Source organism: Canis lupus, chromosome 22 (genome assembly GCF_011100685.1).
Source record: "Canis lupus familiaris isolate Mischka breed German Shepherd chromosome 22, alternate assembly UU_Cfam_GSD_1.0, whole genome shotgun sequence".
NCBI classification, from domain to species: domain Eukaryota; kingdom Metazoa; phylum Chordata; class Mammalia; order Carnivora; family Canidae; genus Canis; species Canis lupus.
In genome coordinates, this window is record NC_049243.1 from 20886804 (window position 1) to 20905480 (window position 18677).

At 34.6% G+C, this 18677-nt stretch overlaps 2 long non-coding RNA genes across 2 annotated transcripts in view; one reads left to right on the forward strand and one right to left on the reverse strand.

Annotated features, from left to right (window-relative positions):
* Positions 1 to 2289: 2289 nt before the first annotated feature.
* On the reverse strand, positions 2290 to 11932 carry LOC111091781. Its single transcript, XR_005376019.1, has 2 exons — positions 11801 to 11932; positions 2290 to 2438 (listed from the first exon to the last, which is right to left on the reverse strand). It is a non-coding gene; the product is annotated as an uncharacterized LOC111091781 (long non-coding RNA).
* A 4198-nt stretch (positions 11933 to 16130) lies between these two features.
* The window catches only part of LOC111091776, a 140413-nt gene continuing 137866 nt past the window's right edge, over positions 16131 to 18677 (forward strand). Inside the window, exons 1-2 of the long non-coding RNA XR_005376020.1 lie at positions 16131 to 16199; positions 17795 to 18257. This is a non-coding gene — a long non-coding RNA (uncharacterized LOC111091776). The remainder of the gene's footprint in view (positions 16200 to 17794; positions 18258 to 18677) is intronic.

Sequence of the window (18677 nt, forward strand, 5' to 3'; positions counted from 1 at the left end):
TACTGTGTTTCTTTTTTTTTAAGATTTTATTTATTTATTCATGAAAGACACACAGAGAGGCAGAGACATATGCAGAGGGAGAAGCAGGCTTCCTGCAGGGATCCCGATGTAGGACTGGAACTCAGGACCCCAGGATCACCACCTGAGCCCAAGGCAGAAGCTCATCCACTGAGCCACCCAGGTACTCCTAGTTACTGTGTTTCACACAGATAATAAAACAATAACACAACTGGGGGTACATCCAAATGACCAATTGGTTATTTGTCCTTTGGAATATAGAAAACTTTTAGTACAGAATAAATTAGAAAGTAGTAGACATGTGTTAATTCTGGGAACAGTGCCTAATAGACTTTGTGGAAAGTTATTTTTTTAATTTGTGTGTATATTTTGTAAAACCATCAATGCATAGTGTTTTTCCAAAATTTAAAGCTATTCAAGTTTATTTCTTAACTATAATTTTGTATAAACATAACCATAGGGCTGAGGTTACCAATCAATAAACAACAGAGAAAATGATAGACTAACTATGTTGCATTCACAATAGTTCTTACAATTTTTAGGCCCTTGGAAACGCATTGAAGATATGTTTTACTATTCTTTAAGGCTTAGCCTCTCAAAATTATTTACCTAAAAAAAAAAAAAAAAAAAAAGGAAAACAAAACAAGCACATAAGCACAACATAAGGCTTAGAGGTGACAAATATATATATATTTATATTATATATATATTATATATATAATGCTTATTAAGTACTGGTGTCAAATATTTACCAATTATACATATATATGATATATACAATATATTCACACTTGTTTGTATGTTGATGGCCAAACATGCAAGTGAAAAAAAAATCTGCTGATAATGGAAATCAAAAACAGCAACGACCACCACAACAAAAATTTCTGTTGTCATTTTATTGCTACTCTAAGTCTTGGACATTTCTTCATGCATTCCAGCCAAGGGAAAGTTTATCTCATTACATTGAAAACCCTAATTATATTTTTAAGAACTTCTCAAGTGGTATTTGAGCTTTTTAGATCTCAAATGTTATTATTCTAAAAGATTCTAGATTTAAGCAAATTAGGTATTATCTCTAACCTAAATATTTTCAAACACCAAGTTTTTCTCACACACAAAAACTTAACTCATCATTGATACATGATATCTGAGCTGCTTACTATTTACTCTTATTGCCTTTATGCTTCTAAACAAACTGACAGGTTATGTGAGCAAAGAATGAAAAAAAATATTTATTTTAAGCTCTAGAAGAACTTTCTAAACAAAATACAGGATCAATTTTATTTATCTGTTGTAATGTTTAGCTCAACAAAATAAAATTTGATTAGTTGTTAGGAGTACAAAATCAATACAAAAAAAGAAATGTATGTAGGTATAGAAGACAATACCATATCCAGGAATAAGTTTAACACATATATAAAATAGAAACATGGCAAACCATTAAATTGTTGTGAAGTCAAATTATAAATTTGATATGTGATAAATCAGACAGATGTGATAAGTTACTCAGCTGACAGTCACATAAAAGAGGTTGCTACACTTCCAGATCTGTTGTAATTTCATTGTTGGGATAAATTTCGAAATAAATTATATAGTTTGAAAAATAATGAGATTCAGGTCAAAAATCCAGTCTATCTCCCTATTTCTTAAAGAATAAATTTGATAGGCATGGTATTTAGGTAATCATTTTGTAATTTTTTTCAATCCAGCCTTTAAAACTTGCATATATTTTATGCATATATTGTTATTTTGATTATTTATTTATAGTAAGCTGCTCCAATTAGAGCAAATTGTAGCATCTGTGGTTTCATTTATGGTGCCTAAGGAAAGTGATTACTGTATTATGAGGCAGCCATACTCTAGAGTATAACAAAACATGAAATACGACTAGGCTGAGCAAGTTCTTATTTTCCAGCGATGTGGTTTTCTCTGAGGAGCCACATCTTGTAGTTACCAGATGTTCCACAATAACAGTAACTCTGGAGTTTCTTCGTTGTTATAACAAGACGATTTTACTACATAGGAAAAGATTGGCATTTTCTCTGCTGGAAGAAAATGAAATTGGCAATTTGAAAGGCAGTTTTAACTGAGCTGTGTGGTTTACATTGATTAATCTATCTCATTAGAATATTAGCCAGCCAATCAGAACATACTTCTATCCATTTTCTAATCTATACCATATGTCTAGGTCATAAAAAAGCATTTTCTTTAATTCTGGCTACTATGGAATCTGCATTAGAAAAGAAGCTGACCTTTTCTCTCAGCCACCAAAAGTTTGGAAAATTAGCTTTATTATTTTAGGAAAGGTTTTTGTTCTGATTTGAGGTGCTTAGCAAGCACAGGAATAAAGACAATTGTGGAAAATCATTTGATTTCTCTATCTTGCTTCTACGAACATCTCTTCTTTTCCTTGGTGGCAGCTGAAATGACAGAAATTGTTTATCAACATGTATGGCCCGTTTTAACATACACTCATCATACAAATGTAAATGCCTACCCCCTCCAAAACCATGGGTAAAGGAGACTATGAATCAATTCATCTGGAGAAATAGCATGTTGTGTTATTTACAGAATAGACAAATGTCAGAGACACAAAAAGGAATTCTCACATTTCATTCTTGTAAATATGGATGGTTTCTTTTAATGCCATTGTAGTGTGACAACATTAGGTGTCTTATTAATCTGGGACAAAATAGACTAAAAAAGGCCAGTAAAGATTTTTCTTAAAGATGTTCAGGGATTGTTATCCTACTGGAGAACACATGTCATGTCCCAGCTCTTTCATAAGGGACATTGGCCAAATCTATTTAAATCACAAAGACATGTACACATTGATTCATCAAGAGCTTCTGCAATAGATCTCAAAATAAAAGCACTATTACATAAGCTTGATTATAAATATGTTTGATACAGCATTTTTTCTTATTCACAAAAACTGAAAGTTTGTGCTCATCAACAGGGTTTTTTTCACCCCACGGAATATTGCACATTCTTTAAAATGAATAGGTTAGAATTATGCCATTTAAGTTAGAGAGGTTTTTCCAAGTTATTTTTTAAACAAGATTTAGACAAGTGAAAATAATATGATAAATATTTTTTAAAAGCAGTGATAGAGAGGCGCCTGGGCAGTTCAGTTGGTTAAGTGTGTGACTCTTCGGCAGCCCCGGTGGCGCAGTGGTTTAGTGCTGCCTGCAGCTCAGGGCGTGATCCTGGAGACCCGGGATCGAGTCCCACATCAGGCTCCCTGCATGGAGCCTGCTCCTCCCTCTGTCTGTGTCTCTCTGCCTCTCTCTCTAGCTGTGTCTCTATGAATGAATAAATAAAATCTTAAAAAAAAATCTTGAAAAAAAAAGTGTGTGACTCTTGATTTTGGCTCAATCCTGATTTTAGGGTTGTGAGATCCAGCACCCCTTGGAATCTGCACTGGGCATGGAGCCTGCTTAAGATTCTCTCTCTCTCTGCCCCTTCCTCCATCTCCCCCCCAAAATAATAATAAATTAAATAAATAAAAGCAGTGATACATAAGTGTATATATTGTAAAGGCACAAACAGAAATGTGAAAGGATATACTAGGTCATAGATGAAGGAGAATAGCAGGAAGAAACTAATGAAAACTAAATGTTTTAAAAAGACTACATAAATTTGGGGCACCTGGGTGATTGAGTCAATTAAGCATCAAATTCGACCTTGCCTCAGGTCTTGATCTCAGGGCTGAGAGTTCGAGCCACATGTTAGGCTCCATTCTCTCTCCCCAGCCTTCTGCCCCTCCCCGCCTCACGTGCACGCACGCACACACACACACACACTCTCTCTCTCTTTCAAGTAAATAAATAAAATCTTAAAAAAGCTGACTACATAAGTATTAAAAAAATCCACATATGATCATGTAATGCATTGGTTATGTCACAACTATAAATGTCAGAGCATATGCATGTAGAAATGAATTAAGTAAAATATTGAGTTCGAAAATAACTTAAAATTGAGTTCATTATTGACTCCTACCTAAAATTGTCTCTTTCAATTCACACCTTTCACAGAATCCAGATCTTCTCCTTTACAGTAACCATTACAATTTTTATGTTATTGTTATTTGTCCTTCTTCCTTACGGTATCCTCAGACTGAAAGGAGCAGTGACAATTTTGTCTAGTTCAGCACCTGGTGCAGCTTATAAATACTTGTTTCATGAATACTGTATGTATGAATGAAAGGAAATGTAGCTGTTATATATATTATGAATGGCAGATAAATAGTTAATAATATTAATGTATGTCATGAGGGAACTCAAAGTTTGGAGATCAAGAAAAAGAGAAGCTACTGAAAGTCTCCGAGGAAACTCAGAAGGATGTGGTGTAATAGAGTTTGGAAGGCAGAGACCCTCCAGACAGAGGGGGAAGCCACTTGTGATACTATTGTAAGGGAAGGTTGAGGAGGGGGAACAAAATGACCTATAAATTTGGCATCATGGACACAGCTGGTGACATGGATATATGCAGAAATAATATTCAGTATAATTAGCAACCAGACTAGCCATATTACCAGTTGATCAGAATAGACATTGTTCTAGTCCCGAACAGGGTCAAGAAGACCACGTCTTATGCCAAGTATTAACCCTTTAAGTGCTAGATCTGGAAGGGATCTGGTATCTTGAGAGAGGAGGTAGGACAGCCACATGGTGAGAAGGAACTCAAAAGCTCAGGGTGGCAAAAATGCACCAGAATGGGAGTTGCTTTGTGGCTTAGCAAATGGTAAGGGTGTAGTGTGCACAGCAGCTGAATAACAATCTGAAATGAAGCAAACACAGCAGAATGAAGGAGGCAGAGGCCACACTGAAGTCAGTTATAGAGTGAACGTGGGACTCCCTGTTTGACATTGCAGCTGCCTAGATGACATAAAGATTGATAATGAAATGAACAACATGTAACTATCTGCAGATGAAGAAATAGAACATTACTGGTAGTTTCGAAACTATCTGCTTGGCTACAAATATCTCACATTCCTTCCCTTTTCCACTGCCCTTTATTGAATTTTGTTTCTTTTTCTTTTTTATTCGTTTATTTATTTTTTTAAAGATTTTATTTATTTATTCATGAGAGACAGAGAGAGAGAGTGAGAGAGAGAGGTAGAGACACAGGCTCCATGCAGGGAGCCCGATGTGAGACTCGATCCCGGGTTTCCAGGATCATGTCCCTGGGCCAAAGGCCTGCACTAAACCTCTGAGCCACCCAGGCTACCCTTCCTTTTTATTTTTTTAAAGACTTTCTTATTTTGTTCAGATAGTTGAATAAAAGTTGTTTTTTTTTTTTTTTTAATCTTTTTCCTGGGGGTGGAAGGAGTAGGGATTTTTGAACTTAATACAAATAGAATCATAATATATCATTGTTTTTTTAATATATTAAACGTTAACTAATTCTTCCTTTCTCAGGAGGGTTCTGGATTTCTTGCTCTGTAACAAAGTAGACAATGCATTTTCAGTGAAACAATATCATTTTCAAGGGGGTGAAAATTAGTTCTTGGGGTAGGAAAAAATTTACCATTATGATTTAAACACACTGTATCTGTAGTATTAGAATTCTGTATTGGAGGGAGATTGAGGTAGAAGAGGTGTAAAAAAGGTTTTTTGGGTGGGCAATAATGAAAACAAGGTCTAAAAACTCAAGTAGATGTGTAAGAATGGGTAAATCAAGAAAGAAAACCAAACACTTTCTTTATATAAAAACAAAAGGAAGGGAGGGAGGGAGGGAAAGAGAGAGAAAGAAGGAAAGAAGAAAGAAAGAAAGAAAGAAAAGAAGAAAGAAAGAAAGAAAGAAAGAAAGAAAGAAGAAGAAAGAAAAAAGAAAGAGAAGAAAGAAAAAAAAGAAAGAAGACCATCACCTCTCCCTCCCCCTCCACTCCATCATCACGAATCCATCCTGACCATCCCTCAACATACCCCAGCACATACCTCCCGACTCAAGCCCCCCCCCCTCACATAAGAAAGAAAGGAAGGAAAAACAGGAATGACAGCCCTCCCACAGGCCCAGAACCCTGCCAGTTTGGATCCAGTGAGGTGAGCAGCCTCAAGACATCCACTGCTGAGAAAAATGCCATCTGTTGCTGAGAAAAATAAACGCAAATGATTTCTTGATGGCAAAACGTATTGCAAGAAAGGAGGTGGGAAAAATTAATGTCTATGGGAAAATGTGCACGTGAACATATGATGACAAAGTAAGACAGGCTGAAGCATATGGGGAGTTGAGGAATGACAGCACCCAGAAAATTTCTTGGAAGAAAACACAACACAACACAACACAACACAACACAACTCAGTGATGCTATCCAGACAAAAAGTCATAATCAAAATAAAGAATTGCTTAATATGCCAGCACTGGTAAAAAAAAAAAATTGTGATCTTTGTATTTATTTAAATATACAACTGATGGCTAAACGGGATTAATAAGGGGAAGCCCCAGAAAGTGTATGTTGTTAAGCTTAAAAAGATACACAGATACATTTTTTTAACAAATATCCAATGTTGGAAAAAGTGAGACAGCAAGAGGCATATCTTTACTATTTACTAAATTTTCAATTAAGAAGGGACCTGATATGATTTTGAAAAGAAAACAAATCACATATTTTCAGTAAAAAAGTCAAATTTCCCTTATCTCTCTCCATATGACAAGTTGTGGTGAAGGTTGGAAATCAAGATTCAGTATGATCTCTTGCCTTGACATCTGCAACCTGGAGAGCCTTGAATGGCAGAGCACATGCTCCCCTCTCCCACTGAACTCTCGTGGATAAGGACCTCCAGCCAAATAACCCTTCTCATGAAGGGCATCAGGCATGACACCTGCTGACTGCTGAATAGCAGGCTTTGGTTTCCAGCCAGACTGCTGAATTATTCAAAGGCACGGCATCTTCCTGTGGGAACCAGAAATCACCTCACTCTTGTTCCTGTGCTCCCACAGCTCCTGCTTGTTCACTCTGTTCCAGAGTTCATGGTAGACAGTGTCCTCCACCCTGGGCTGTGAGAATGGGTGGACTGCTGTCAATCTCCTCTGACCAGAGCTGGGTGTCATATGTTTGGCCATCCCCTAATTCTAGGACAGGAATCTCTCCTTCATCAACAGAGTGAAAGGGAAGTAATCAAAACATCGAGCTCCAGCCAGTCAGATTGTTCTGTTCATTTTATACAGTTGAGACAAAAAAACAAAAGCAACCCCCCCCAACACCTGTTTTCTTTATTTGCAAGACTTAAGGCATATGTCATAGAACTTTTTCCATAAAAATTTGGGATATTGATTAATTTCTCTATGAGAAAAAAATTTATTCTCTTTGCATTTAAGAATTGAATGTGAATAGGTGAGTAACTAAAAATATGATCTCATAATAACCATAAAGGACTTTTAAAACTTTGAGTTTTTAAGGTATCAAGAGGTTGTTTATTTTTGTTGTATATTCAAATCAGATTTAAATACAAGTAATCACCAGATAAATAACTGTAAACCATCATCTTGGCCGTTTACCCGTATAAATGGAATCTATGTACAAAATATTTATTGCCATAGCCTATATTTTTAAATTACCATAAAGTTCTATATTATCTCAAAATCTTGAATGTATAGTTTTGATTTGAAATAAAAAGAAAAGAAATGCTGTGTTAATAACCATAATCATATATTTTCCATTTTGTTTAAAAAGAATAACTATCTCATTTCACCCTTTAGAGAGAGTAAGGAGGACAAGAGAGGGGAGAGAAAGGGAGGGGACAGGAAACAAGATTCTGGGAGTTGGGGGAACAGAGCAAAGATTCCACCTATTGCAATTTTAGGCATATATTTCAAAATAAAAAATAATGGAAAAAATCACTGTGATTTATTTCTAATAATAAGACTTTCTTTTAGTGAGAGTCGTTAGAAAATATGCTTCCAATCCTAAGTAAGGGCATTTTACAAAGACTACGGAATTGATTTACTATTTCCCATTGATCTTCCTGTCAGTCAATCCTTGCCCTAAACACAGAAGAAACAGGCCTTATGAGACAGGCCAGTGGCAACTAAATTGATAATTAAAGTGTGGTTGTACACGTATGACCTGAAAATGTAAGCAGAGTCACCAGGGGAACAATAGAGGCTGATTGATATGGTTTACATTAGCATGCAATTTGAAAGTAAGAGGTTTGAATTAGGGCATGCCCACAAGGATATGAGTAGACAGATGTTAAAAAGGAGACACAAATCTCACAGAGCCCAAGGATGCAAGAATTCAGATGAAGGACAAATTCATGATATTGATATAGAAACCACATTTTCCAAGAAGAAATAAAATGCTGTGGAAATCTAATCTGAACATAGCAGACAACTGGCATTATACTTAGCATCCAAAGCCACAGAACTCCCTTCACTACAATCAGCTAGTGAGTTGAGATTTGTCAGAGCATTTCATTCCTGGGATATTTCCATACATTCGCCATTGAATTTATGAGAAAACAGGCACTTGTTCTGCCTGTATGGTCAGAGTGATGTTCTAGTCATGTAATATATTAAGTTGGGACACCCCAACATGCATTACACCTAAGATAAAACTTGAAAACTGTTAGGAGAGAAGACACCTCTAATCATAAAAAACATTCCATTAATTTGTATTTAGGCAGTCACACAAAAAAAAAGATGTAATTTTATTTACTCATCTTTTACCACAGTTAAGGAAATGACATTTCTTTGATGTCCACTTTATAGTTAAATTTAACATTTTTGCCTGAAAAATCCCAAAAAACTTTGTAATTCAAGTGTATGTAAATTACTGAAAATCTCTTTCCATGCTAACAAAGAAAGGAAAACCAAAAATGCCAACATTAGGAATAAAACAAAAGGCATCGCATCACTACTGCTTCCCCGGATATTAATAGTATAGAAATATGTTGTGAGCGACTTTTTATCCACGTAGAACAGAGGGACCAATTCCTTGAAAGTGACACACTAACAGAACGAACCCAAGAATAATTAAATAATCTGAATTGTTCATGTTCCTTACAGAAATTACATGTGTAGTTCAAAAGCTTTCTGAAAAAGAAAACTTGGAGCCAAGATTCTTTTACTAGTAGATTTTACCAAATAGTTAAGGAAGAAAAGATCGCACTTCTGTAGAAACACTTCCAGAAAATAGAAGAGGAAATATTTCCTAACTCATGCTATGAGGTCAGTGTATCCTAATACCAAACCTAAACACACACACACACACACACACACACGTTGATCCATTCACAAACCACTGGCAGAAGTGCTGATGCAATCTTGATAAATGGCCTAAGTGTCTGGTCTACTTGTCCATACTGCTGGCATGCAATACTTGCTGCTCATGCCTGATCCTGATATATCACTTCTATTTTCCTATTGAGTGCTGCTGGGCTAGTCCAATTTTATGACTCTACGGTCTAAGACAGCCCTGTTCATCATAGGCAGTTTGGGATGCATGAATATTTGATGTCCTCCAGTCAAGTTCACCCTCTCTACCAGAACCCAATATCAGGCCAACTAGTGTTTTTAAGAGGTGCTTAGCTCTACTCAAATAGCAATGCCTAGCTCTGTAAGCCTAAGGTTTTGCACCGTGATTTTTCTATTGGGGCTTGCCATACATTTTACAAGTTACCTTACCATTCATACTAGAAGGTTATATCCTAACCTTCTAGGTGCTTTATACTTTAAGTCACCTAACCTTAAACTGTGCCAGGTTATAGAGCTCAAGTAGACTGGTTGCTTGTATCACAACACAGTCTTCCTCCAGCACGCTTTGCTGGAATAGGTGGAACTCAGCTGGCAGTTTTGCTTGTCACTTTGTAGAGAGGTCAGAACAGTTTCCCTGTGTGTGGAGTACACTAGCTTTAGAAATCAAAGAGGATGCCCAGGTTTGTGCTCAATTCTTACTGATTGAAGGAAATTATTTTTATTCAAATAAAAATATTTTAAAAATGATAATTTGACTTTTTTGATGTATATTTCTATAAATTTTAATATTTGTGCAATAGACCTCAAAGTCAGGATACATAAAAGTTCCATTGATCAATCAAAATTCCTTCATGCTGTATTTCTTTACAACACACTTCCCTGATCCATAATCTCTAGCAACCACTGATCTATTTTCCATCGCCATAGTTTTATCTTTTTGAGGTGTCCTATAAATGGAATCATACAGTATATAACGTTTTGAAATTGCTTTCCTTAACTCAGGAAAATGCCTTTGCGATTACCCAAGTTGTTGCATAGTTTATTTTATTAAATGCCAAGAAAATTTCTCTTGTGTGTTGTTTAAAGTTTCCTGGACCAATTCCAACACAGTAGTCAGGGAGTGGGGGATCCATCCATACACACACAAAACAATTCTTAAACACCAGCATGGTGTCCAAGAATTCAACCCAATTTGGCCACTATCTACCCAGAGATAGTATCAGATTCCATAGGTCAAAATTTAAGTCCTACAAGACTGTCCCCCCATTCTCCACTTCAGACATTGATTACACACTCCCGACTCTTTCCAGTGCTTATGATTGACTGGCTACGGATTGGAGTTTCCACCAACCTCTTCCTTAGATTTAATTAATTTACTAGAGCAGCTCATAGAACTCAGGATAACATTTACATTTACCAGTGTATTAAAGATATGATAAAGATGATGGCTCAACAGCCAATGAGGAGATACACAGGGCAAGGTATGGAGGAAAGCCTTGGAGCTACTTAGCCTTCTCCAAGTGTATCAATCTTCCTAATCTCCACATGTTTACCAACCTGGAAGCTCTCCGAACCCCGTCCTTTTGCATTTTTATGGGGAGTTTATTATGTAGGTATGATTCACTAAGTTGTTGGCCATTGGCTGATTGAATTGAACTTCCAGACCTACTCTTCTCCCTAGAGATCAGAAGGTAGAACTGAAAGTTCCAATCTTCTAAATACATGTTTGGTCTTGAAAATCAGCCTCTGCCTTTGTGGGGGGTGTTCAAAGCCACCTCCTTTAATAAACAAAAGACTCCTTTATGGCCCTTATCATAGGAAATTTCAAGGGTTTTAGAAACTGTGAGACAAGAACCATGGACAAAGACAAATACATATGAAAAAATACATTTTGGTCATCTGAATGACCAAATATAGATTTCTTATAAACCATAATATTGCCTGTGGATATATCAGTTTGCTTATCCATTCACCAATGAAGGACATTTGGGCAACTTCCAGTGTATTTTATTATAGTTATGAAAGAGTTGCTCTAAATATTTGTGTATAGGTCTTTATATAAATATGTATTTCCATTTCTCTAGAGTGAATACCTAGCAGTGAGAGTTCCTATGTCACACAGTAAGCATATTTATCTTTATAAGAAACTTTAACCATTTTTCAAGGTGGTTGCACCAATTTTTCATTCTCACCAACAATGTGTAATATTCCTAATTCTATAACCTCACCAACAGTGAGTGCCTGGCATGGCCTAAACCACTAAACTCTAAATACTTCACTGATGTGACATTATCCTAAATCTTTTCGTTTTTATTTCTTATTCTATAGAGCACATGTTTTTTAACAAGGCTTCCAAGGCTACTTTTCACTTTCACTTATTGCCTAATTAACATGGTGCCATCAGTACATCCAGATGGTTTACATCCCTTTGGATGATGATTTGCAGAGGATAGGGCAATAACATAGCCCTTGGGCATGACTATCAACAAATCCTATTGTCTGTCTTTTGTTAATGAAAACTGCTCTTATCCTTCTGCATGGAATATCAGAGAACAAGTTTGTTTGATTAATGGTCTCTTACCTGCACCTGCAGCCATGTTATTCTTTTGTAGAAAAGATAATATATTTATCACTGCAACTGCAATTAGAATTACTACTTGGTTGATTTTCCTGAAATCCACTGTTTTCTTCTAGTATCCATTTTGTTTTTCTGGGGGGACAGACAATGATTAAATTAAATGAGGTCCTGATTGGGAACATGGACCCTGCATCCAATTGGTATTCAAAGATGGCAATAATTACTGTCATATATATATATATACTATATATACACACACACACACACACACCATCCTAGGATTCAAATATATATATATATATATATATATATATATATATATATATATATTTGAATATATATATTGAACTGAATATATATATATATTTGAATATTCTGACCAGAGTGAGAGAATTGTCATAGACTTCCACGTTGCCTTCCCTATTGCAAAAATCCTTACACCATTGACCAAGTGATCAATGTAGGAAGTCAGCCAACTCCCAACTATTTCCATTATGTTTATACATTTGGCAACCAGGGAAATGAATAATGGATAGGTCTGTGGACCCAGAGAATCTACTGTGAGCTGTACCTCAGCCAAGTTCTGCCTTTTCTATAACAAGTATATTTAATAATCTATATAAAATTAGAATAGTGAAGGCAACATAGTAGGTGCTTAATACATGTGTATTATTTCAGTGACATTGTTACAAGGTATTCTATGCACATCTTCGATTCTTATTGAAGAGTTAAAATGACAGCTTGAAAAAAAGGTTGACTTCAAATGTGTATAAAATCACTTGCCGTTGTGTGATTTAAATTAGCCAATAAATGCTTCCAATTGTAGTCTTCCATTTGGTTTTATTTTTTTAATATTTATTTATTTATTTGAGAGACAGAGAGACAGCACGAGTGAGTGAAGGGAGGGGCAAAGGGAGAGAATCTTCAAACACTACCAGCTGAGCACAGAGCCATTGTGAGACTTTATCTCACTACACATGAGATCACAACCTGTGAACCTCAGAAACCAAGAGTCCGACGTTTAACTGAATGAGCCCCCAGCCACCCCCCATTTACTTGTAGTAATTGTTGCTATTTTATGCCCAAATTTTATGTCCATTTTTTTTTACTCTCTGTGTTTTCTGTCTAGTTTTGCTTTATACTCTTTACTTTCATTTTAAGCGTATTTCAAAATCATGAGTAATCAAAATTTAAAGGATGTCACTTGCTAGTGGTGTAATTATGAGAATACACAGATGGCTTGTTAAGAGAGGAGGAAAAAAAAAAAAAGCCTGAGCAAAGCTGCAAATGCTAACTTTCAACCTGGGAATCTTACTCTCTGTAGCATAAGTTCACTGCCAGCAAGTTACATGTATAGAAACCACACTGACAGCTCTAAATGAGAATCTGGATTTTAATAAGAGACCAATATCCAAAATGCATTGATTCTCAAGTACAATTATCTATCGCTTCTCTACTAATTTTGAAGTTTTCATTTTCCTTTGAAGTATGTTTAATAGAAATCAGTGTAGTAAACAGCAAACCCCAAACTAAGTAGTCCTGACTTTAGCAGATGTTCTTTAGAAATTTGGGGGGAAAATATGGCACAAAAATATTTTATCCTTAATTCTGAAATAAGGGTGACAGTGACTGTGGACCCATTGTCATAGTATTTAATATACATAATTCTTCAAAAGGCTTTAATCTTACTTCAGAAACTGCTCATTGTCTGAATAGGAAGGCATGAGACTAAAGTTCCATGTTTTGTTTTTTTTTTCACTTTCTATCAAATTTGATCAAGTATATACAAACAAAGTCAGTCAATTTGGCTCTCATTTGCCTCATTTTCCGCTAACACAATCACACCCCCAAACAACAAATGACTGTCACAGGGGTAAATGTTATTTTAAAAAATAAATATTACTCTTGAAAATTTAAGGCACTGTCTTCTTCTTTTTGTCTCTGGAGTCTTTTAAAATTAAATAGAAAGAAGAAAGGAGATGCATTTTCAAGTGATATATAAGGCAAGAAGTTCTGATGTATTTGGGAGTAAGGAAATGAACATAAAGAATATGACTATAGAGCATTATATTTTATCGGTTTGTAAATGATAAAATACTTTCATAAAATGCTTTAATTATTTTTACTTATGTATCCTCCGAGTGGATATTTCATTTTGTGTGTTCATTTTCATGATAATCTGAATACATCCTAGTCATCTATGTGATCCTTCAGATGACTGCATCATAGCTGGGGACTGCCATGAAATTTCATCACCAAAGTTTACATTTCTATTTATCATGGCTTGGCTTATACTACATTAATTTTTTAGATTATTAGAAAGAAAATAAAATTGTTCTAAACAAGTTACCCAGAAATAACCTAAGAATACTTCATCCATGCCTTTGCTCATGACATCTCAAGTGAGATGATCTGATCATGCAAATATATATCAATTAGAAAACTGAGGTTTCAAGGCAGATTCAAGAAAGTTTTTGTTTTGTTTTTCTTTCTGCTTACTTGGCCACAACTTCTGCTGGCTGCCATTAGGTGTTTGTGATACTTTATCAGAGTAAGATCAACCAAATCCTCAACAAATTTTCGACTTTCTCAGAAAAAAAAAAAAAAAAAAAGATGCTCTTCTCAACATTCTTCTCTCTCTAGATATTTTTTGAACATTGAGAAAAATGTAAAGTATTTCAAACCCAGCAAAGTAAGGATTAAAGAAGAATGGTTATCTTCTGTGTTTTCACATGCTGTTGGAAATATCCATGAAGATTGAGAAAGAAAAAAAAAAATACTTGTCTCAGGCTTCTTGAAAGGCCAACCAAATTTTCTTTGATAAGTCAAATGACTTTCAATTGAATGATTTCAATATAAAAAGCGTGTTCTGTTCTGTTTTGTTTTGTTTTGTTTTGTTTAGAGGTGAGGGAAGGGAATGAGCAAAGGAAGAGAGAGAGAATCATAAGCAGGTTCCTCATCCAATGCAGAGCCCGACTTAGGGCTTGTTCTCAAAAACCTGAGATTGTGACCTAAGCCAAAATCTAGAGTTGGATGTTTAACCTACTGAATCACCCTGGTGCCCCAAAAGTCATTTTTTTTAAATAAAAAAATCCATTTAAAAACATATAAATCCTTTTGAAAGTAAATTTTTTGATCTTGATTAGCTGTGATCACTTAGAAAAACAACCATCTATCGATAATAGTACACAAAGAATTAAAATTTTTAAAAAAGAAAAAAAAAACAAAGAATTGAAATTTGCCAACTTCATGAGTAAATCCAATACATATATTTGAAGAGTTTTAATGATCTTTATAAATGATACTTTTAGAAACCCCATACACATTCTTTAATTGAAAATATATCAATTTTAATAAATGTAAATAATCCTTATTTTTATAAGTGCTATTTGCAATGTAGTTCTCCCTTATGTTTTAGTTCACATGGAACTTTTAAACACTTCATTTTTTATTAAATTATCACTGTAATTTTTCCCAGATCCTCTCTAGCATTTCTCACTTCTTTCTGTGCTTTCTAACTTTGTTTAGCCATGATGCTATGAATGTCTCAACATTTTCTCTAGCTTTGTTACTATTCTTCACCTTTCTTTATGCTAAAATCACACATCCTTTCCAATTGTTCTATTTCATATGATACCTTTCCACTTTCTTCCATTGTCCTCCAGCATACTTTTCTTTGCAATTATTCATTTGCTTTGCCAGCTACTATCTCCAAGAAAAGATTTAGGTTGTGGTGTCCTACATTTTTAGAAAGCTTTTTCCAATCATTGGTTCTTCTGATAATTAGTACAAAAAAACTTACTAGCAACTTTCTTTGCTTTTTAAAGTCCTGATAATGAATTATTTATGCAGCATATGTAGGATGATTTTTGGTATCCATCTCATTCTTTTATGAAGCACAGCTGCTATTCAGATAATATATTAAATACTTCATTCAAAATTACCACATAATTAAAAGGTGAAATGGAATCTAGAGGAGAAAAATATTTTTTTCCCAATAATATAGCATGATCTAGTAGAAATAGAAAAGGGAAAAATCACAGGTGTAACAAAACTAGCTTCGTATTTTCCAAAGCACATTACTATTCCTCATTTAGGAAGAGTTGTTGCTTAAACTAATTCTGTCTCTGAATAAAAACTATTATACATTTATATCTGGCAGATATACTCTACATTATGTTACATATATATTTATTTCTGTTATATCTGATGTTATACCTATATGTGTTTCCTCTGCAAGATGGAAAGTCAGGTTCTAAATTCCATAGGAACATTCCTGAAAAGAGCATCTGTTCAGTCAGGTTCTAAATTCCATAGGAACATTCCTGAAAAGAGCATCTGTTCAGAAGAATTACAATGACAACTAAGGACTGAAGAACATAAATAGAGGACAGAAAAAAGGGTACAAGTATTCTACCCCCACTACCACAGTCACCCTGTGCACACACATGCACTGCTACTACTGCTACTACTACTAACAAAAACTAATTAAATACACAAAATTTAAGAAACAGCCTAGCCATAATCATCTCAGTACTTAGCAAGTAGACACTAACATAACGATTAGCAATTGAGTTTTAATCAAATATTTTGTAGGTATATATATGCTAGGATAGTCAGGATAAAATATCTAAAAGAACAGGAGATAAAAATAAAATAAGAGAGAGAGAAAGAGAGAGAATACAGATTAATTTCTTGCAAGGCTCATGTTTCATGCTTAGACGTTTTATTTGACTTTATATCACTCAGTTCCTCATTCTAGAAATCGATTAAAGGTAGTATTATCATATTATACATCCTTAATTTTATATAACTATATATGACAGTGGCATACATTTTAAAAAATAGTCTTATACATACATTTAAAGGAACCATTAATATTAAAACAATAAACTGATAGTGTCTGACAGATTGAACACAAGGATATAGAAACAATTGAAAGCAGTTGTTTAGATAGAATATGAATTTTCTAATCAAAACAATGTTGTTTTCAGCTATGAGTCACTTAGTGAATTTACATTGAGCATATGACATAAATTAATATTTACTATTTTCATCTTTATTTTATTTATTTATTTTTCCAAATGACAAAAATTTATTCTCTCACAGTTATGGATGTTGGAAAACATCTTTAAAATGGTGATTAAAAAGTAGCGCCTGACTCATACTGCCATTATGAACATGATGCTTTTGTCATAAAAAGTAAACGTATTTAGCCTTGGTGACTAGGACCTGATAAGAACTGAAAAAAGACAAAACTATTTTATTATTAATAATGGCTCTAGGACCTTCTCTAAACTGTCAGTCAAAAATCCAACCATGATACAAAATTGGAATAAAGCACTTTGAGTTCTTTCAAAGAAAAAAAGGTTTTAAAGATGAGGCACATTACATGGTAAGGTCTTTCACCTCAGGGCAGTACCTTTGTCTTTTCCATCAGCTGGTTGAAGCTAACACAATGCTTAACATGCAGTAAGTACTGTCATTTCTTGGAGGATGAATGAGCTCTTTCATATGAAAGGCAACCCAAGTTACAAAGAATTAGACTTAATAGGATATGCTTTGAATAGTAGCTTATCTGGAACAAAACAATACAATAAAACAATGCATATTTTAAAAGGTAGGACATTTTATTGAAAACTCTGAATTAACAGAGAAGTGAACTAATGTTAATGGAAAAATATGCAGTTCAACTCACATTTTGCCCTCTGTTAAAAAATATAAGACTGAAAACAATGTTTTCTCTAAGTTTTTCAATTGTGGATGGAAAATCTTGGCAAACTGACTAGCAAACTTGGTAAAATGAGCAAAGTATGCTTTTTTATTCAACTATAACTTAAAACCTGACACATATTGATAGATATTCATAGCTCTAAATATATTACAGAGTCATTAGAAATAAATAAGCTCTTCAAACAAGTGATTATTATCTATGTTTGCTTTATACAACTAGAGCAAAATTTCAATTTTTCTTATCCTGTTTTATTTAATTTTTAGTATTCCAGCTCTGGCGGAAGAGAAGATGGACATTCTAGCTCAGGTGGAAAGAGACAGAAGAAAGATTTTGTTCTTCCTCCCCTTCTGCCTTTTTTTTCAGCCTCCAGTGGACTGGAGATGCTTATATTGGTAAAGAAAGACCTTCTTCACTCAGTCTACTAGTACAAATGCTTATCTTTTTCACAAACGTTTTCACAGACACACCCAGAAGTAATGTTTTACTGGCTACTCTTTTTTTTTAAGACTTTATTTATTTACTCATGAAAGACACACAGAGAGTGGAAGAGACATAGGCAGAGGGAGAAGCAGGCTCCCTACAAGTAGCCCAATACGGGACTTGATCCTGGACTTCGAGATCACACCTCATGCCAAAAGCAGACACTCAACCGCTGAGCCACCCAGGAGTCCCAATTTGGACATCCCTTAATCCAGTCAAGTTAACACATAAAATTAAGCATACAAGGTAAGTATCATCATTTTCTTACTATTACCCCTTTGCAATCCAAACATTCATTCACAGATGAACTACTTTTGTGGACCAATCAATGTGAGGCCCAGGGGAAGAAAAAGAGTATTAGGCTGCAGAAAGTAGGTTCATTTTTGTCCAAATATCTGGATATTGTATTATGGTGACAAATACTAGACATGATTTTATGTCAGCCAACATGGAGACCTTTCACCATCACCTATCTATCCTTACAGATACATCCTTTTACTTGCTCTTGGCTAATATTTCTGAAAACTTTTAAAGGTTTATTTTCTAAATTAGAAAAGAGGATTAAAGTGAAAATTTCTATCCTTAACATGTTGAAGTTACTTTTGTTTTTTAAAACGTAAATTATATCTGATTGAAAATTTTTACATAACAGCTTTATTGAAATAT